This window comes from Schistocerca piceifrons, chromosome 2 (genome assembly GCF_021461385.2).
Source record: "Schistocerca piceifrons isolate TAMUIC-IGC-003096 chromosome 2, iqSchPice1.1, whole genome shotgun sequence".
Classification (NCBI taxonomy): domain Eukaryota; kingdom Metazoa; phylum Arthropoda; class Insecta; order Orthoptera; family Acrididae; genus Schistocerca; species Schistocerca piceifrons.
This window is the reverse complement of record NC_060139.1, coordinates 705,282,057-705,304,449: the sequence shown is the minus strand read 5'-3', so window position 1 is coordinate 705,304,449 and position 22,393 is coordinate 705,282,057. Positions and strand designations below refer to the sequence as shown.

The window sequence follows — 22,393 nt, the reverse complement described above, 5'->3', positions numbered from 1 at the left end:
AAAAATACTGGAAAATGTTTTGACAACACTGGGATCAAAGTTTGAAATTACTGTGGGCAATGGAAAATACTTCTGTGGATTGGAAATTGAACAAAGTCCTTCTACATTTGTTGTTGTGGTCTTCAGTCCTGAGACTGGTTTGATGCAGCTCTCCATGCTACTCTATCCTGTGCAAGCTGCTTCATCTCCCAGTATCTACTGCAGCCTACATCCTTCTTAATCTGCTTAGTGCATTCATCTCTTGGTCTCCCTCTATGATTTTTACCCTCCATGCTGCCCTCCAGTACTAAATTAGTGATCCCTTGATGCCTCAGAACATGTCCTACCAACTGATCCCTTCTTCTGGTCAAATTGTGCCACAAACTCCTCTTCTCCCCAATACTATTCAATACCTCCTCATTAGTTATGTGATCTACCCATCTAATCTTCAGCATTCTTCTGTAGCACCACATTTCGAAAGCTTCTATTCTCTTCTTGTCTAAACTATTTATCATCCATGTTTCACTTCCATACATAGCTACACTCCATACAAATACTTTCAGAAACGACTTCCTGACACTTAAATCTATACTCGATGTTAACAAATTTCTCTTCTTCATAAACGCTTTCCTTGCCATTGCCAGTCTGCATTTTATATCCTCTCTGCTTCAACATAATCAGTTATTTTGCTCCCCAAATAGCAAAACTCCTTTACTACTTTAAGTGTCTCATTTCCTAATCTAGTTTCCTCAGCATCACCCGACTTAATTCGACTACATTCCATTATCCCTACATTCCATTCTATAAAAATAATCTATATAGGCCAGTAAAGATACATCAATTGTTTACTTCAGAAATTGAACATGGATGATTCAAAGCTGAACTTCACTCCTATTGATGTTGGAACCATGTTGCACAGCAGGCAGTCTCCTGCAAACCAACATGAGGTAAAGGAGATGGAAAGCAAACCGTATTGGTAGGCAGTCAGCACCTTAATGTTTGCAGCAACGGTCTCACGGCCAGACATCATGTTCACTGTGAGCATGGTGAGTAGGTTTTTACATAATCTGGGTCTTGATCCTGGCATTCTGTTAAAAGGATTATTAAGTATCGACAAGGGACCAGGGTCCTGACCATAAGGTACAAAGCTGACTCTACTGGACTGGTGGTCTCCTCAGATGCCAACTTTGTTGGTGACTGTGACACTCTTCGGTCAACAACAGGCTATATGAGCTTGTTAGCAGGTGGGTCTGTGCCACGGTGTTCACATCGGCAGTAATTTGTAAGCAGATCAACAACGGAGGCCGAATACATAGCAGCTTCAGGTGCTGCTACTGAAGTTGTTTGGTAGTGTGGTTTCCTCAGTGAACTTGGTTTTCAGTTAGACATACCAACAATACTCCATTTTGACAATCAAAGTGATATTTGCCTGATTAAAAACAGAACATCACGAACATACCAAGCACATTGACATCAAATATCACTATATACATGAACATATTGAAAATAATGAGATAGAAGCTTATTATGTTTATTCTGATAAAAAGTTGGCAGATTTATTCACAAAACCTTTAACTAGAGACAAATTCATATCAAACAGGAAAGCTCTGTCAATGATCTAAAAACTGAAGTATTGTACTATGTATGTTAGCCCAGTACTTAGCCATATCTGTAACTTTGCCTTTAGGAGTGGTTGGTTTCCTGACCGATTAAAGTACTCGGTAGTGAAGCCACTTTATAAAAAGCGAGACAGAGATAATGTTGACAATTATAGACCTATTTTTATGCCATCGGTGTTTGCTAAAGTTATCGAGAGGGTTGTATATACAACGTTACTGGAGCATTTAAATTCACATAATTTGCTGTCAAATGTACAGTTTGGATTTAGAAATGGCTTAACAACTGAAAATCCTATATTCTCTTTTCTCTGTGATGTTTTGGATGGATTAAATAATAGGTTGTGAACGTTAGGTGTTTTCTTTGATTTAACGAAGGCTTTTGACTGTGTTGACCACAAAATATTACTGCAGACGTTGGACCATTATGGAGTAAGGTGAGTAGCTTACAATTGGTTCGCCTCTTACTTTAAGAACAAAAAGCAGAAGCTAATTCTCCGCAATATTGAGAGTGGTAGTGATGTTCAGTCCCAATGGGGCACTGTTAAGTGGGGCGTTCCCCAAGGGTCAGTGCTGGGGCCACTGCTGTTTCTTATTTATATAAACGATATGCCTTCTAGTATTACAGGTGATTCAAAAATATTTCTGTTTGCTGATGACACCAGCTTGGTAGTGAAGGATCTTGTGTGTAATATTGAAACATTATCAAATAATGTAGTTGATGAAATAAGTTCGTGGCTTGTGGAAAATAATTTGATGCTAAATCACATTAAGACTCACTCACAATTCAACAAGAACTGATATTTTGATCAGACAGAATGGGCATATTATAAGCAAGATGGAACGGTTCAAGTTCCTAGGCATTCGGATAGATAGTAAGCTGTTGTGGAAAGCCCATGTTCAGGATCTTGTTCAGAAACTAAATGCTGCTTTAGTTACCATTAGAACAGTATCTGAAATAAGTGACATTTCAACATGAAAAGTAGTCTACTTCGCATATTTTCATAGGCTTATGTCATATGGTATTATTTTTTGGGGTAATTCTTCTGATTCAAAAAGGGTATTTTTGGCTCAAAAATGGGCTGTTTGAGCTATGTGTGGTGTAGGTTCGAAAACCTCTTGTCGACACCTATTCTATAGACTGGGAATTTTGACATTGCCCTCACAGTATATATTTTCTTTAATGTCGTTTGTTGTTAGCAATATTAGCTTATTCCCAAGAGTTAGCAGCTTTCACTCAGTTCATACTAGGCAGAAATCAAATCTGCATGTGGAATGCACTTCCGTGACTCTTGTGCAGAAAGGAGTGCAGTATTGTGCTGCATCCATTTTCAATAAGCTACCACAAGAACTCAAAAATCTTAGCAGTAGCCCAAACACTTTTAAGTATAACCTGAAGAGTTTCCTCATGGCTCACTCCTTCTATTCTGTCGAGGAGCTCCTGGAAGAGCTAAAAAATTAAGCAAATTCCAGTGTTACATTGTTGATTTTATTTATTTAAACTTACGACTTGCTGCCTGAATATGTTTCTTATATTTCATTTTATTTGTTTCTACAATCGTGTTATATTTTCATGTATTGACTTGTTCCATGACCACGGAGACTTCTCCTTAATGTGGTCCCACGGAACAATAAATAAATGAATAAATAAATAAAATAAACAAACTCAATAAAACAAGAGTGGGAGTGTTGACAGCAGTGAGCTTATTGTATTGAGTTTTTTTTTTACTGTTTTCATTTTCAGTTTTCATGGTGTGTGTGTGCCGGATATTTATGTTCATTCTGTGTGTGGCTGTGTTCCATTGTTGTTGTCTTCAGTCCTGAGACTGGTTTTATGCAGCTCTCCATGCTAATCTATCCTGTGCAAGCTTCTTCATCTCCCAGTACTTATTGCAACCTACATCCTTCTGAATCTGCTTAGTGTATTCATCTCTTGGCCTCCCTCTACGATTTTTACCCTCCACGCTGCCCTCCAATGCTAAATTTGTGAGCCCTTGATGCCTCAGGACATCTAGTCAAGTTGTGCCACAAACTTCTCTTCTCCCTAATCCTATTCAATACCTCCTCATTAGTTATGTGATCTACCCACCTAATCGTCAACATTCTTCTGTAGCACCACATTTCGAAAGCTTCTATTCTCTTCTTGTCTAAACTATTTACTGTCCATGTTTCACTTCCATACATGGCTACACTCCACACAAATATTTTCAGAAACGACTTCCTGACACTTAAATCTATACTAGATGTTAACAAATTTCTCTTCTTCAGAAACGCTTTCCTTGGCATTGCCAGTCTACATTTTATATCCTCTCTACTTCGACCATCATCAGTTATTTTGCTCCCCAAATAGCAAAACTCCTTTACTACTTTAAGTGTCTCATTTCCTAATCTAATTCCCTCAGCATCACCCGACTTAATTTGACTACATTCCATTATCATCGTTTTGCTTTTGTTGATGTTCATCTTATATCCTCCTTTCAAGTCACTGTCCATTCCGTTCAACTGCTCTTCCAAGTCCTTTGCTGTCTCTGACAGAATTACAATGTCATCGGCCAACCTCAAAGTTTTTATTTCTTCTCCATGGATTTTAATACCTACTCCAAACTTTTCTTTTGTTTCCTTTACTGCTTGCTCAATATACAGATTAAATAACATCGGGGAGAGGCTACAACCCTGTCTCACTCCCTTCCCAACCACTGATTCCCTTTCATGCCCCTCGACTCTTATAACTGCCATCTGGTTTCTGTACAGATTGTAAATAGCCTTTCGCTCCCTGTATTTCACCCCTGCCCCCTTTAGAATTTGAAAGAGAGTATTCCAGTCAACATTGTCAAAAGCTTTCTCTAAGTCAACAAATGCTAGAAACGTAGGTTTGCCTTTCCTTAATCTTTCTTCTAAGATAAGTCGTAAGGCCTCACGTGTTCCAACATTTCTATGGAATCCAAACTGATCTTCGCCGAGGTCAGCTTCTACCAGTTTTTCCATTCGTCTGTAAATAATTCGTGTTCGTATTTTGCAGCTGTGACTTATTAAACTGATAGTTCGGTAATTTTCACATCTGTCAACACCTGCTTTGTTTGGGATTGGAATTATTATATTCTTCTTGAAGTCAGAGGGTATTTCGCCTGTCTCATACATCTTGCTCACCAGATGGTAGAGTTTTGTCAGGACTGGCTCTCCCAAGATGGTCAGTAGTTCTAATGGAATGTTGTCTACTCCCGGGGCCTTGTTTCAACTCAGGTCTTTTAGTGCTCTGTCAAACTCTTCACGCAGTATCGTATCTCCCATTTCATCTTCATCTACATCCTCTTCCATTTCCATAATATTGTCCTCAAGTACATTGCCCTTGTATAGACCCTCTATATACTCCTTCCACCTTTCTGCTTTCCCCTCTTTGCTTAGAACTGGGTTTCCATCTGAGCTCTTGATATTCATACAAGTGGCTCTCTTTTCTCCAAAGGTCTCTTTAATTTTCCTGTAGGCAGTATCTATCTTACCCCTAGTGAGATAAGCCTCTACATCCTTACATTTGTCCTCTAACCATGCCTGCTTAGCCATTTTGCACTTCCTGTCGATCTCATTTTTGAGACGTTTGTATTCCTTTTTGCCTGCTTCATTTACTGCATTTTTATATTTTCTCCTTTCAACAATTAAATTCAATATTTCTTCTGTTACTCAAGGATTTCTACTAGCCCTCGTCTTTTTACCTACTTGATCCTCTGCTGCCTTCACTACTTCATCCCTCAAAGCTACCCATTCTTCTTCTACTGTATTTATTTCCCCCATTCCTGTCAATTGCTCCCTTATGCTCTCCCTGAATTTCTGTACAACCTCTGGTTCTTTTAGTTTATCCAGGTCCCATCTCCTTAAATTCCCACCTTTTTGCAGTTTCTTCAGTTTTAATCTACAGGTCATAACCAATAGATTGTGGTCAGAGTCCACATCTGCCCCTGGAAATGTCTTACAATTTAAAACCTGGTTCCTAAATCTCTGTCTTACCATTATATAATCTATCTGATACCTTTTAGTATCTCCAGGGTTCTTCCATGTATACAACCTTCTTTCATGATTCTTAAACCAAGTGTTAGTTATGATTATGTTGTGCTCTGTGCAAAATTCTACCAGGCGGCTTCCTCTTTCATTTCTGTCCCCCAATCCATATTCACCTACTATGTTTCCTTCTCTCCCTTTTCCTACACTCGAATTCCAGTCACCCATGACTATTAAATTTTCGTCTCCCTTCACAATCTGAATAATTTCTTTTATTTCATCATACATTTCTTCAATTTCTTCGTCATCTGCAGAGCTAGTTGGCATATAAACTTGTACTACTGTAGTAGGTGTGGGCTTCGTATCTATCTTGGCCACAATAATGCGTTCACTATGCTGTTTGTAGTAGCTTACCCGCATTCCTATTTTCCTATTCATTATTAAACCTACTCCTGCATTACCCCTATTTGATTTTGTGTTTATAACCCTGTAGTCACCTGACCAGAAGTCTTGTTCCTCCTGCCACCGAACTTCACTAATTCCCACTATATCTAACTTCAACCTATCCATTTCCCTTTTTAAATTTTCTAACCTACCTGCCCGATTAAGGGATCTGACATTCCACACTCCGATCCGTAGAACGCCAGTTTTCTTTCTCCTGATAACGACATCCTCTTGAGTAGTCCCCGCCCGGAGATCCGAATGGGGGACTATTTTACCTCCGGAATATTTTACCCAAGAGGACGCCATCATCATGTAATCATACAGTAAAGCTGCATGCCCTCGGGAGAAATTACGGCTGTAGTTTCCCCTTGCTTTCAGCCATCCGCAGTACCAGCACAGCAAGGCCGTTTTGGTTATTGTTACAAGGCCAGATCGGTCAATCATCCAGACTGTTGCCCTTGCAACTACTGAAAAGGCTGCTGCCCCTCTTCAGGAACCACACGTTTGTCTGGCCTCTCAACAGATACCCCTCCGTTGTGGTTGCACCTACGGTACGGCTATCTGTATCGCTGAGGCACGCAAGCCTCCCCACCAACGGCAAGGTCCATGGTTCATGGGGGGGGGGGGTCCAAACACTACGAACCGATAATACAGTTGACCATGACCCAACATGCTGACAATGAAAATCTTGCTTACCACAGTAATGGTATGTTAATTGATCAGTAACTGTGTGTATAGTCTGCATTTTCTGCTTTGTTCCAAGGCTGGCTTTGAGCAGGAATATGGTGCAATTTTTGCAGAAATCTGTATGAAAGTAAATGTTACAAGTCGTGATAATGTCAAAGAAAACTTAAAATGTGGGAAATGTTGTAACACAGACTCATAAATGATGGGAAATCAGAATATTGAGATATTAGGACTTGTGTTGGGTCCAGCAAAAATGAATGTAAAAAGTGGGAAAATGTAAAAAAAAGGGGGTTTTACTGTAGTTGCAGTGTATCATGAAATTGTGTTTGTGAATGGTAAGAGGATCTACAATGTTGAAGTTTACAGTTTTTTAGTTCTCCAGCAAGTAACTGCAGTAGATTCGGCAGTTGTAATGAACTTGATACAGCTGCTTCATGTATCTACCTCAACCAGTCAAGTAAGCAGTTGTAAGCTGTCAATAGTGCTACTAGCTGTCAGGGTCTTTCTTTCCCCGATCAACTATAGTAAGTATGTAATTCAACCCAATACTTGGTGGCTAAGCTGGGAAGCTGGGAGTCAGATAAATATTGAGAAAGACAGTAAGTAGAGAGTACTATTCTTTAGTGAATACTCTATTTGGTGAATAGTGCTTTTCCAGTTGAATTAATCCATTCTTCATCTCTACCCTCACTCTTTTCTTCCACTACCCATTCTGCAGATATAAGGGAAATGAATTTCCTTCCTCTCTCCTCAATTAAGATGTAACCATAGTTTTAATAAAATGGAAGCAAATATTATTTCAGTGAAGTTAAACAAAATGTTTTATTTTGTCTTTTGATATTTAGTAAAAATGAAATTTTGCATAGATTAAAGAATCCTTTCAGGTGAAAATAATACAAATTGGAGGAAAGCCCAAAGAAGAAAGAATGTAAAGTTTATTGAAAATATAACTGGAACATTAAAGAATCTGTAAGTATGCAAAATCCCTAGAAATTTATATAACCATACTAGAAAAATTTTTCAATAATTGATTCCAGTGTCAGTTGTATTTGAGAATACTGATGATAGTTCAGATGCCTGTGGTAATGCGTATCACTGAAAAATAAATAACATTGCATGAAATATGATTATGATTAACTTTTTGTTTGTTTTGTCTGTTATGCAAATAAAAGTAAGGCTTGGTCAGCAACGGTTATTATTATTTGTACCTGTGAAGTGTTACTCTTTAAAGTAATGTTTTGTGAATAAGTGGAGATTCGATGTTTAATGATTACATGAGTTTTTCATGAAATTATGAGGGATATGAAGTAATGAAGACAACTGAATATTATGTGGTAGGGAGCCCAGTCTTTGTATTAATTAATTTGTGGGAACATGGGAGTAGCCAGGGATGCATGCTTCATTTACTCCATGCAAGTGCAGTGAACATTAGAGTTAAGATTTTACTCTTTGACTGTAAGTCAAGAGTAGTTTTCTTTTACAAGTCAGAAAAATAAAGTATTTTGTGCAAAGCTGTATGTGGGTTTAATTTAATGCCTACATAACTGGTGAGCTCAGGAGAAATAAGAAAAGCTCTCGCAACTTAATATTGTGCAGTAGTTTCGCCAAAGATGGGAGAAGCTAACAAAATTCTACAAGCATCAAACGACGAGATACGATGGCTAAAGCAAGAGACTGGGCTTTTGGAGCTTGCAACACTGAAGAACGATAGCAAAACAGAATCCATGAATTTTCAAAATCTGGTAGTAGCAGCCACACCACGAGCATACTCACATGCTGAAGATTTTTCATGGACGAATGCGCCGTTATCAACCGCACCACGGTTGCAGTTAAGAGTGCCTCCATTCATGCCTACACAACTATGCGTACGGTTTGCGATAACAGAGAATATCTTTGAGCAGCAATGCATAACCGAAGACAGTGAAAAATTCACTCTTGCAATTAGCAACCTGGATCACAGGGCAGCAGTAATAGTTTCTGATATGATCATACATCTGCTGCTCCAACTATCATAAACTACACTTAAAATGGCGTTGATTGCTTGCTGCATGAAATTACCTGAACAGCGTCTTTCCCAGGTGATGTAGCAGGAGAAATGCGGGGACATATGTCCATCTGAATTTTAGAGACATTTACGCATTGTAGTTGACACAAGCATGATATCCAATGAATTATTACTGCACTGGCACATGGCATCCCCGTGGCGACTGCTGCCAACTGAACATGAGAACAATCCCAGACAAATACCCCATACCAAACATTTAAGAGTTTACCTATGCTCTAGCGGGAGTGAAAGTATTCTCAGTACCGGACTGTTGTAAGTCATACAATCAGATTCCTGAAGGTCTGGCTGACATGGCACAGACAGTGGTGATCACACCCTTTGAGCTATTCAAAATGCTGTATATGCCATTTGGACCAAAAAATGCAGCCCAATCCTGGCAAAGATTCTTGATGAAGTGCTCCACAGATTACCTTTATGTTATGCATATCTGAATGGTATCAAAATATTCTCTGAGGATATGCATTCATATGATAGACATATTCAGAAGGTATGAGAGAGGTTTGATAAATAGTAGTGTTAAATGAGTACAAATGTGTCATGGGCAAGAGTCAAGTAACTTTTCTCACCTATGTAGTCTTAGCCGACAGTATACAGCCATTACTGGAGAAGATCGACATGTTGCACAACCTACCCAAACCTACAGACTATGAACAACTTAGGCATTATCTCGGTATGGTAAAATTTTACCAGCGTCATTTACCAGTTACCGCTGAAACACAGGCCCCGTTTACAAATCCACTGGCTGGCAATAATACCACAGGAAATCAAAAACTGCAATGGACACCAGAATTGACCAAAGCTTTAGACGACTTACAAAGAAGCTTAAAGGAGGCAGTGTTACTCACGCACCCCATACCTGCAGCACTGTTGAGTATTGTTGTAGATGCCAGCCAGGTTGCAATTGGTGCAGCTTTGCAACAAAAAGTCGATGGACATTGGCAACCTCTTAGTTTCTTCTCAAAGAAGCTACAACTCCGACAGACAAAATGGAGTGCGTATGGCACAAGTTGCTGGCAATATATGAAAGCGTCAAACATTTCTGCCCATATATTGAAACCAGGCCAGTAACAATTTTCACTGATGATAAACCTGTAGTGTCAGCTTTCAGCAACATCAGTGATAAGTGCTCACCAAGGCAGTTCCGGCACATAGAGTTTGTTCACCATGGATATAAGGCACATCAGAGGTGTGGAGAATCTTGTTGCAGATTACTTTGCTTGTGTTTGTGGTGTGACCAGCACAATAAACTATGAAGAACTCACAACACTGCAGGAAGTGGATCTGGATCTACAGAAGCTATTGACGGATGACACAACAGGGTTACACTTACAGACAATACTCATGCCAGGAAGAAAGCTTAAGTTATGGTGTGATATATCATGGCAGAAGCTGTGTCCATACATTCCACAACAATTTCGTAAAGTGGCAGTGGCATTTTACAGTGTTCATGGCCTGGCACACCTAGTGGCAAATGCCATGATCAAGTTACCGACAGCATGTTTTGTCTGGCCATCAATTAAAAAGAATGCCGGGGAAGGGGCTTGCACATGCCTGCAATGTCAGCACTGCAAAGTAGGATGACACGTTTGCACGGAAATTGGAAATTTCACAGATCACCAGCAAGATTTTCCCATATCCATCTTGACTTAGTGGGTCCACTCCCAGTTTTGGATGGCTATAAATACTTGTTAACAGTCGTAGACAGATGCATGAGATGGGCGAAGGCCATTCCAATCACTGACATAGCAGCAGAAACAGTTGCAAAGGCATTTGTCTCTCAATGGATAGCTCACTTTGGGTGCCCCCTTCATATCACAACAGATCAAGGATGCCAGTTCAAGTGTAGTCTGTTCAACAAGCTAGCTAATTTATGTGGGTTCCAGCACCACCATACAACAAGGCATCATACAGCAGCAATGACACGGTGGAGAGGTGGCACAGGACATTGAAGGCAGCTCTCATGTGTCATTAGAGAAGCTGGACATAAGCATTACCATTGGTTCTCCTTGGATTATGGACTGCCTACAAGACAGACATTGGTGCCCCAGTGGCAGAATTGGTGTATGGGGAACTACTGAGAATCCCGGCAGATTACCTAACTGCTGCAGCATCACCGATGCCAACAAACCTCGCATCACTGATACGTGAAATCCGTCAGCATGTGGAAACAATGAGAAGTCCTACAGTATCTAGACATGGTGACTGACCAGTTTCTGTGCATAAGGTGCTGATGGTGATAGACCAGTTTCTGTGCATAAGGTGATGGCAGGCTGTACACGTCATGCTCCACACAGATTCAGTCAGAGCGCCACTACAATCTCCATATACTGGAATTAATCAAATAGTACAACGCAACACCCATTCTATGGACATCTCACAGAATGACAAAACTATTAGAGTGCTCACAGAGAGGGTAAAACCAACATGGGTCTTACCAGAACTGGAGTATGATGACAGTCAACAGGATGAGAAGGACCAAAATTTGGAACTCACTACGCATGACATGGCAGAAGAGCCCATGGCAAGAGGACAAGGAACCACAACGCAACAGCCCACACCCGCTCCCTCCCTCATACTCACAGCAAGAAGTCATCCACACGAGAGCGAGGAGACAAGTCAAATTTAAGAACACATTTGTCCCAGATGTTCCACATTTTAAGGGGGAGAGGGGGGGGGGGTGTTGTGTTTACTGTGTGGAAACACGTTATTGCACAATAGGGGTGAGTGTGTCACTGATGTAATACGTGAGGTGGGGTGGCAGTCATTAAAACAAAGGCAGTTTTCTTTATGGCGAGATCTATTTACAAAATTTCAATCACCAACTTTCTCTTCCGAATGCGAAAATATTTTGTTGACACCCGCCTACGTAGGGTGAAATGATCATCATAATAAAATAAGAGAAATCAGTGTTCAAAGGGAAGGTGTTTCTTTTTCCCAAGTGCCATTCCAGAGTAGAATGGCAGAGAAGTAGTATGAAAATGGTTCGATGAACCCTCTGCCAGGCATTAAGTGTGAATTGCAGAGTAACCATATAGATGTAGATGTAGATGTAGTTGCCAGTGATGCATGCTTTGTTTACTCCATCCACGTGCAGTGAATGTAAGATTTAAGTCTTTACTCTTTGACTGTAAGTTAAGTTTAATTTTCTTTTCTGAGTTGGAAAAATAAAGTGTTCTGAGCAAACCTGTATTTAATTTGTTGCCTACATATTAATTAACTGCATCCATAAAATTATAAATAAAGTAATCAAAAAAAGTAAAGAGACAATGTCTTTGGCAAAACAGATATTAGTAAATGTCAAGATACTGTTGTGTAATTTGACACAACATTTGGTTTATTTATGTAAAAGACGACAGTCAAGTTAAAATACTGTTCCGCTATTTTTCTAAGATGTAATGAATTTGTGAGTAACCTAAGAAAATCATTACAGACAGAGTGTGAAATAATGCAGGTGTGTCAGTTAATAGAGTGATAATGAACTATGAAAATGTTTGTGCCTGTCATCAAGCTGATTGGACAGAAAAATGAAAAGAAACTTGACACACATTAATAACAGATTTCAATAACTTTAAAAGTATTAGGCTTTTGAAAATTAATTAATTGCTCTGCTTTTGATGTTATCTGTGTGAGAATTTATAATCTATGTCTCACTAATGTAAATACCTTTGCATTGCTACAAAAGCTTTATGTCTTTATTCCATGTACTGGACTATACAAGAGTCCTTGTAACAGTTTTTAATTTGTTAATACCATTCCAATGAGCTACCACCAGCAAATTAAGTCTGCTAACAGGTTACCAGGCCCAGGTAATATAATTTAGTGCAACATTCTAAAAAATACAAAAACACTGCCTAATAGAAATTGGCAGCAGCACACAGCAATTTGGGATGATGTAATAGCCAATATAATAGTTTCTTTAAATACCAATTCACTGTTTCCAACTGAAACACTGATGAGATGAGAAAAGTATAGTCTGTGGCAGTTAATTATGCAAACATATCTAGAACATTAACAATTCTGGGATTGCATCAGTGGCTAAATAACCGACGTAACTAAAGTGTGCACAGTGAAAACCAAAATTATACTCTCCATCTGTCCATCCATCTATCCATCAGTGGGTGTTCTTTTGCAAGATACATCTACAGATAAAGAAGCATGGGACAAGCTAAAGCAAGGCTATGAAGTTTGTGGCCCCTTCTGATGAATAGGTCCACTAAAGACACTACTGGCAACCAGACTATAAAACTGTTAATTAGTAGAAGAATACACACCAAAGATAATTTTTGCTTTGAAGTTAAAGAAGAATGGATTGTGTGTATTTTCCTAGCAGAACCACCAGAGGAAAATAAACCTATGGTATGAGTTAAGAAAATTCAAACTTGCCAGTCGCAGGAGATGCAATAAAAAATAAATTATTGTAAGAAATAAATGACAATGCCTGTAATAAACCATTGGGGAATGACATTGCTCTGCAAAATGACAAGAAGAAGAATGAAATTACATTCAAAAGTGGTCCTAGCTGCTATAACTTCAACAAGTTTGAGCATCTGGCTAAAAACTCTTGCAGGAAGAGGAAAAACAACGGAAAAGCTTTGGCAAAGACAGCAAGCTATCAGACGTTCTTTTCAAACACTGCTACAGGTAATGATACGCGGACAGAATGATATGTAGACTCAAGCGTGTCAATGCATGTATCTAAAAATCCACATGTTGAAAATAATGTTAAAACAGTGATAGGCTCCCAAGTTATAATGGTAAATAACGACAACCTATCTGTGAAAGCAATAGGATCTTCATTTGCAGTCATTCACATGGGTAACAAGAAAGGTAAAATTAAAGTTCAATGCCTCAACTAAGCACAAATCCACTACGTGTTAGCAAAATAGTAGATAATGGCCATTTGATTTTATTTCACAGGCAAGGCTGTTGTAATTATGAGACAACCAAAAATGTGGTTGCTGGTATGTCATTAGTAAAAGCAATATACAGACTATAAACCAACAACATGATTGAAATTTTTAAGCAAAGTCAATATTATACTCAAATAGCACAGACTTGTGGCATAAAAGACTACATCATCTGCATTCTGAAGATAAGCATGCACTTTGCAAAGGGCTGGCTTGTAGAAATTCATATGTAGGAGCAGTTAATACTGCATGTGCATTTTGCTCAGAAGCAAACAAACAACACTTCATTTTTCAAGATATAGCTAAGTCACAGAAATTCTTCAGCAAGTTCAGTCAGATTTGTGTGAACCGATGCAAACTAGGTCAAGTGGAGGAACCGAATACATTACTACTTTACTTGATGATTAGAGGTAGGATTTTTTGAAACTTTCATCATACTGGACATAAATGTATATGTGCATATTTAGCTAATTTGTGAATGTTTATGTACATACATTATTCTTTCAGCAATGATTCTTGAAATTCAAAATTTCTCTAAAGTAATTTAAGAAGAAGAGAAAGACCCGAGCAAATTTCTCTTTCATTGCTCTGTTTTTGTAGAATGGGTGTTATCTACCACATTTCTCAATGCATAAAAATGGAAACATAGCCATAAACAATGAGCAGTTCCTGATACAGAATGAAAAATATGCTCCTCAACAGCTTAATATAAACTAAATAGTGTTCAATAATAATGCAGCAAATCTTTGAAGTTTGGTGCAACAATTGCATCACAAAACTAGATATGTTTTGTACTATGTTACAACAGAAGCTGTCTGCCACAATGATAATATTTCCAAGAATTAAAAAGTACCATTTTCTGTTAACTTTAAAATTTTTAACTAGCTTGCTGTTTAGTTTGAGTAGAATGAGAGAGGATATTACAATACTGAAGGAGAAGAGCAGTAAAGCTTATTTGCTTCAGCAGTGGACTGATGGAAATCCTACTCTAACAACAGATGGAAATATAATGCAAAGGTACTGTGCAAAGTGTGTGAAAAACATGTAAGTTTTATTTCTGTATTATTAGAACATATTAAAAATCAATGCAATTTTTGAGTTACTTATTGTTGTTTTCATTTAACTAAAATAAACTCACATTATTTTTATACCACTGTTACAGGTGGCCTGCAACAAAAAATTCCATATTACACAACATTTATGAACAGCTACTCACAGAAATGTTGTTAACAAGAATGGCTCCAAGATCCAAACAGCTCCACCAGCAGCGTTTTCTGTGAGCAGACATGGAAATGATGGCAGCAATAATTTTTTGTAAGGTATCTGCACAGCATCAGTATCAGACAATGTCCTTTGATTGTACTAAATAACATAGAATTTCAAAAGTTCCTGGGAAAATATTCCAAAAGAAAAGGTCCTGATGAAACTACAATGGGAAAAACTACCTTGGCAAAGTTTATGAAGAGGTAAATTTATCTAATTAAATTAGTTTTGTGTCAACTAACCGCTAATATTTTGAATTTGATAAAACTTGTCATTTAATTAAAACTTTAAAACATATTATACAATAATATGTTGAAATGGGAACACAAAATCATTTATGGCTTGCAGAGCCACGAGGTTTGATTTAGATCAAGAAACATGTTTTCCATAAATTTTTTAAACTTGTTCCTCACTAAAGTGAGACCTCAAAACAATTACACCACTGATTTTTACTAATTTTCAATAAAATAAATCTTTTCAAGTAAAGCAAGAAATAAGAGAAGACATCGGCGACTCAAACTTGTGGTTATTGGTGGATCAAAAAACTGACCTGTGTGGGAGATTTATTGACAATGTCATTGTAGGAAAACTGATGGAATCCGAACAGGAAACACCCCATCTTTGTCTCCAGGGTACTAGAAGAAACAAACCATTCAACGATTGTTAGGATTGTTCTCGATGCATTATGTGTTTTGTGGCCTGCTAAACAAAATTAGGAAAAACTCTTGGTGGTAGTTTACAGGTGCAACAACATAGATTATTAAGGGTGCTAAAGCTTTGCAGGTATTTTATCCTAATGCTGTTCAAATGAATTATTTAGAACATGCTCTTCACTGATTGGAGGAAATTTGAGTGAATTTTCCATAAGTTGAAGCCTTAATTTCCTCTGCGAAAAAAGTGTTTGTGAAGGCAACATCAAGATAGAAATTACTTACTGATATGACACAAAATACTCGCACCCCCCCCCCCCCCCCCCCCCCCCCCCCGAGCTAATCTTCATGAGGTAGCGAACACTGAAGCAGTTCTATATTACAGTAATCATATAGAAGATGTGAAAAAGGAACGAGAAGCATCTCCAGAGAAAGTTAGCATTTAATAAGACTTATTTTTGTGATCTCTCAGGTGCAATCACACATTTGGTTGGAAAAGGGATACTTCTATTTTCTGTCCTGCAAGTATATGACACACCTGTTGCTGAAGACATTACAGGAAAAATAGGGAAGTATCTTCATCACAAAATTGAGAAAATAGATGCAAGGAATACAGGTATAATGTTTCTTCTGGATATGAATAAGGTGCTACAAGGACAAACTGAAAAACAACTTAATGGTTACTCTGTAAGTCACACAGCCTCTTTTCAGTACTGTCCTGTGACTTTGTGTGATGTAGATCTCTCTCTCTCTCTCTTTTCATAAAGAAAAAAGAAAGAAAGAAAAAAATTAAGTGATAGAAGGAAATTGTTTCTTCCAGAAAGCTATGAAAAATATTTAACTGTTTACTGCAATAAAAACAATGAATGATGAAATGATGAAACAGAGAAAGGGGGGGGGGGAAGGGAGGGAGAGAGAGAGAGAGAGAGAGAGAGAGAGAGAGAGAGAGAGAGAGAGAGAGAGAGAGATAGTAATGAATCTAATTTTGTTGATGACTTAATTAAAAATAAATTTACATTTAGATTACGCCAACAAAATTAATAAATGTGAGAATGTTAAAAATACTTTTCATTTTTATGCATATCTGAAAGTTTTTAGAGCATATTTATCACATTATTTTATAGCATATTTTATAGTGTATATAAATGAGCTCTACTGATGACTACTCCAGTAAAGTATTTATATGTTGTTGTTGTTGTTGTTGTTGTTGTTGTTATCTTCAATCCAAATACTGGTTTGTGGTTTGATGCAGCTCTCTATGCTACTCTATCCTGTGCAAGAATCTTCACCTGTGAATAGCTGCTGCAACTTACATTCTTCTGGACTTGCTTACTGTATTCATCTCTTGGTCTCTCTCTACAATTTTTACCCCCCCCCCTCCCCCCCCCCACACACACACTTTCCTCCAATACTAAACTGATAATCCCTTGATGTCTCAAAATGTATCCCATTAACTGACCCCTTCATCTAGTCAGGTTGTGCCACGAATTTCTTTTCTTCCCAGTTCTGTTCAGTACCTCCTCATCAATTAAAAGGTCTGTCCATATAATCTTCAGCTTTCTTCTGTAGCACAACATTTCAAAAGCTACTATTCTCTTCTTGTCCCGTCTGTCATCTATTATTCACTTCCACAAATGGCCCCACTCCATACAAGTAATTTCATAAAAGACTTCGTAACACTTAAATCTATATTTGATGTTAACAAATTTTATTTCTTAAACAAGTTTCTTGCCATTGACTGACTACATTTTATATCCTCTCTACATTGGGCATCATCAGTTATTCTGTTGCCCAAATAACGAAACTCATCTACTACTGTAAGAGTCTCATTTCTTAATATAATTCCCTCTTAGAGATCATCTGATTTAGTCTGACTACATTACATTAACTTTGTTTTGCTTTTGTTGATGTTCATGTTATATCCTTCTGTCAAGACACTGCCAATTCTGTTCAACTGTTCTTCCAAGTCCTTTCTTGTCTTTGACAAAATTGCATTACTGACAAACCTTGAAGTTTTTATTTCTTCTCTCTGAACTTTAACATCTACTCCAAATTTTTCTTTTTTTTTCCTTTACTGCTTGCTCAAAGTACAGATTGAATAACATTGGTGATGAGCTACAGCTCTGTCTCACTGCCTTCTCAATCACTGCTTCCCTTTCATGCCCCTTGACTCTTATAACTCAATATTGTCTCTCATGTTCCTACAACTCTCCAGAACCCAAACTGACCTTTCCCAAGGTCAGTTTCTACCAGTTTTTCCATTCTTCTATACACAATTGGTGTCAGTGTTTTGCAACCACGACTTATTAAACTGACAGTTCGATTATATTCACACCTGTTAGCACCTACTTTCTTTGGAACTGGAATTATTACATTCTTTTTGAAGTCTTATGGTATTTTGCCTGTCTCCTACATCTTGCACATCAGATGGAAGAGTTTTATCATAGCTGGCTCTCTCAAGGCTGTCAATGGTTCTGACAGAATGTCATCTACTCCTGGAGCCTTGCTTGGACTTCAGTGTTCTGTCAAATTCTTCTTGCAGTATCATATCTCCGATTTCATCTTCATTTATGTCCTCTTCCCTCTCCATAATATTACTTTCAGGTTCATCTCCCTTGTATGGACCCTCTATATACTTCACTTTTCAACTTTTTCTTCTTTGCTTAGGGCTGGTTTTCATTTGAGCTCTTGATACTGATACACCTGCTTCTCTTTTCTCCAAAGGCTTCTTTAATTTGTGTATACTCTCAAAAATAAAAAATCAAGTACCACAGCTGATTCAAGAATTTAAAAATCTAGGTGAAAGAATTGGAAAAAGGGTCTACACTCTAAGAACAGATAATGACACATAATACGTGAACATATTCTAATAATTTTTTCAGACAAGAAGGGATCTGACAACACACTACAGTGCCTTATACACAAGAACAAAATGGAATAGCTGAGTGTTTTAACTGTACAATAGTAGATGCCTACTCTTCAAAGCAAATAAATCCTGGGGAGAAGCAATCTACTTCATCAAAAGCTCTCTGACTACAGCACTTAAAAGCAAGACTCCAGAATCAGCTTGGACAAACAAGAAGCCAGATCTTCGACATCTTATAGTCAAGTGACTCTGAGCCTTTGTCACTGGAATAGGCAATGATGTATGATAGTGCTGAAAACTGGTCGAAAGCAATAAAAGAAGAGTTACACTCTCACAGAGAAACATACAACCACGCATGGGAGTCTGCTGCTTTACCTTCAGATGCGAAGGCAATAAATGTGAAATGGGAGTTTAAAATGAAGAAAGATTTGAAATGCCATACTGTACACTATAAAGCATAGCTAGTAATGAAAGGTTGTGTTCAGAATCAAGGTCTTAATTCTGATTATTTATTAACATATTTACTTGCCATGTCTGCAAAATGTGATCTTGACACTGTTCATCTAAATGTTGTCACAGCTTTATTACAAAGTCACTTACATGAAGCGATTGGTGTGAAAGTTCCAGAAGTAGACCCAGTGGCAAAGATTAAAACAGGCATTAAAAGATGGAAACAGGCAGTATATGGACTGAAGCAAGGTGGTTGCTGCTGGAACTTGAAATTAGACACTACACTGTTGAATCTAAATTTGAAATGGTCACCAGCTGACACAAATACAGGTACAGACATTTTAATGGTCACTGTTTATCTGGATGATACATTAATTTTCAGTAAAATTTTATGAGAGAGAGATATTTTCACAAACAGACCAAGAGAAAAATTCAGTCCGAAAGATCTTGGTGAATGTACAAACTGTTTAGGTATCCAAATTACTAGGAATTTCAAAGAAGGCTATTTGTGGGTGGACCAGACATACCATGTGAAACAAATTTTCTACAATTTAATATGAAAGAATGTAGCCTGATATCTTTGCCCCTGGACAATAACCAAGTGTGTACTTATGATATGAGTCCAAAAACAGAATAAGAGCGAAGAAGGTATGAAGAATATACCATGTTATGAAGCAACATAAAGTTTAATGTATGTTTTAGAAAAAAGCTGGACTTAGCTAATCTGATAGGTATTGTCAGATGTTTTTGTAATTATCTGGGCATCCACCTCTGGCAAGCAGTCAAAAGGATCTTTAGATGTCTAAAAGGTACCAAGGACATGACGCTTGGTTTAGGCTTGAAAGCAGTATATATCTGCTCAGCTGCTGACTTGCTAGGCCTAACATAGGTGTGGATTTTCTTTCAGGATTTACTCCATTAACTTTTGAAGATCTCTCTTCTCCACAAGGCAGTGACTTTATCTTCTAATTATCCCCAGGGAGGACTGGTTGCCTCATTTGCCATTTTGAAGGTCTACTCTGCTGAAGGTGCTGTTAAGGTCTTCACCCGTAACCCTAAGTATGGGTTCCACATTATCCTCTGTGAAGGAGCCTTCACCGCTCTGTTCAAAAAGGGCAATTGATGAAAATTTGGGAATTATAAGAGTCATCATTCTGCTGTCACACACACTGAAGCTGTTAGGAAAGCTCACAGAAATGGGACTTAGAATGACAGTAGAACCTTTGCTTGAGGAAGAACAACATGAATTCAGGAAAGGCTGACATACTGTGGTTCTTATTTTTGCAGTAAGAATACAGACAGAAAAGTATTTGGAATATGGAATAAATCCTGTGATTGTATTTGTGGACATTGAAAAAGCACATGACAGAGTTCCTCGAAACATAGATTGCAAACCAAATGTCCTGGTTTTTGCTGATGATTTGATACTATGGGGAAAGACAGGTTGTAACCACATGACTAACGACATAAGGAGGTTTGGGTTTGGCCACGGGTAGTGCTCAGATAGCCTGATGGTAAGGCGACCACTTGTGCTAAGTGGAAGATCTGGGTTTGAGTCCTGGTCTGGCACAAATTTTGATCATCATCAGTCCATTATAAAGCTAATGGTTGTCCATATTTACAACTGTGAATACATTTCATGCATGTCCAGAGGAACATTGTATTGTAATGGGGAATCACAAGGGCACTGCAATATCATATTTACACATTGACACCGTACAAGTGACTTTCAAGTAAAATGTCTCGCCTGTATTGGAATATACATAATGGATGTATGAGTACAGGACGACATATGGAAGTACGGGACTGGCCATGAGTCATGCTCAGATAGCCTAATGCTAAGGCGACTGCGCAATAAGTGGGAAATCTGGGTTCTAGTGGCCCCCGTACAAATATTCACTCCATTATACAGTTGATGGTTGCCCATATTTGCAATTGTGTATACATTTCATGTAATCAAAAATGGTTTGCACTACTGTTCTACAAGTATATAAACTCCCCTTTACAGATGAAACATACTTTTCTAAAATTCATCCAGTAAGCAAAGTCGACCATTCACCTTCCCCACTACAATCCTTATATGCTTGTTCTATTTCATATTGCTTTGCATCATTACATCTAGATATGTAATTGATGTCACTGTATCAAGTAGCACATTACTAATGCTTTATTCAAACATTATGGGTTTGTTTTCCCTACTGATCTGCATAACTTACATTTTTCTACATTTAGAACTAGCTGTCATTCATCACCCCAACCAGAAATTTTATAGCATATTTTATGCATATTTTATAGTGTATATAAGTCTGAGCTCTACTGATGACTACTCCAGTAAAGTATCACTCAATGATGACACTTTCCAGTAAACCACAGCATCATCAGCAAACAATTGCAAGTTGCTGCCTACCCTGTCCATCAGATCATTTATGTATATAGGAAATAAGAGTCAGCCTATAACACTTCCTCGAGGCACTCCTGATGATACTCGTGTCTCTGATGAACACTTGCCATCCAGGATAACATACTGGGTTCTATTACTTTGTAAGTCCTTGAGCCACTCAAGTATTGGCAAACTTATTCTGAATGCTCTCACCTTTTCTAACAGCCTTTAATGGGGTCTTTTAGGAAAACTACGAATATGGAATCTGCTTGTTGTCCTTCAGCCATAGTTTGCAGGATATTATGTGAGAAAAGGGAAAACCGAGTGTTGCACGAGCAGTGCTTTCTAAAACCATGTAGATTTGAGGACAAAAGATTTTCTGTCTCAAGGAAATTTACTATATTCAAATTGAGAATATGTTCAAGAATTCTGTTTAAATTTCAAGTAGCAGTGATATCCTGGCAGAGTAAGAAACACCGACAGTATCCTTATCCACAACTGAGGCAGAATTTATGGTCCTGTCCTCATGAGGCTCCATGGTTTCAAAGGTTGGGAAGTGAAATATCTTCAAACCCAAAGAAAGATTCTATCAGACTATTATGTGACTACGAAGCAGCAGTTGAATTGTCTAAGACTAGTGGTTACAAGAGTCAAGCCAACCACATAGACATAGACGTCATTTTGTAAGAGAAAAAATAGAGTCAGCCTAAGTTACTTCGGAGCATGTACCTTCAGATCAAATGCTGACAGACATGAAGACAGACCTTAGGCAAAGTGTCTCCATTGTCTGATGCTACAAGTTATTGGACTGAAAATTTAGTTTTTTTTGTGTATGTTTGTTTTTACATGCATAATTTAATGAGTGTGATGGAATTTAGAATCTATACTTTGCTTGTGTAAATATCTTTTGCATTGCTATGGATGCTATATGCCTTTATTGTGAGTACTGAATTGTACAAGTGTTCATGTAACAGTTTTTAACTTGCAAATCTGTATACTAAATCTTATTGTTCTAATCAGATACTGCCAGCAAATTACTGTGCTAACAATTGCTGTCTACAGCATAGTTTCCATTGGCTTAATTCAAATTTCATGG

The 22,393-nt window shown here is 38.0% G+C and overlaps 1 protein-coding gene across 3 annotated transcripts in view; it reads right to left on the bottom strand.

The window, feature by feature from the left end:
• LOC124774939 (obscurin) overlaps positions 1 to 22,393 on the bottom strand; it is a 694,794-nt gene that overhangs the window by 86,109 nt on the left and 586,292 nt on the right. The window lies entirely within an intron of this gene.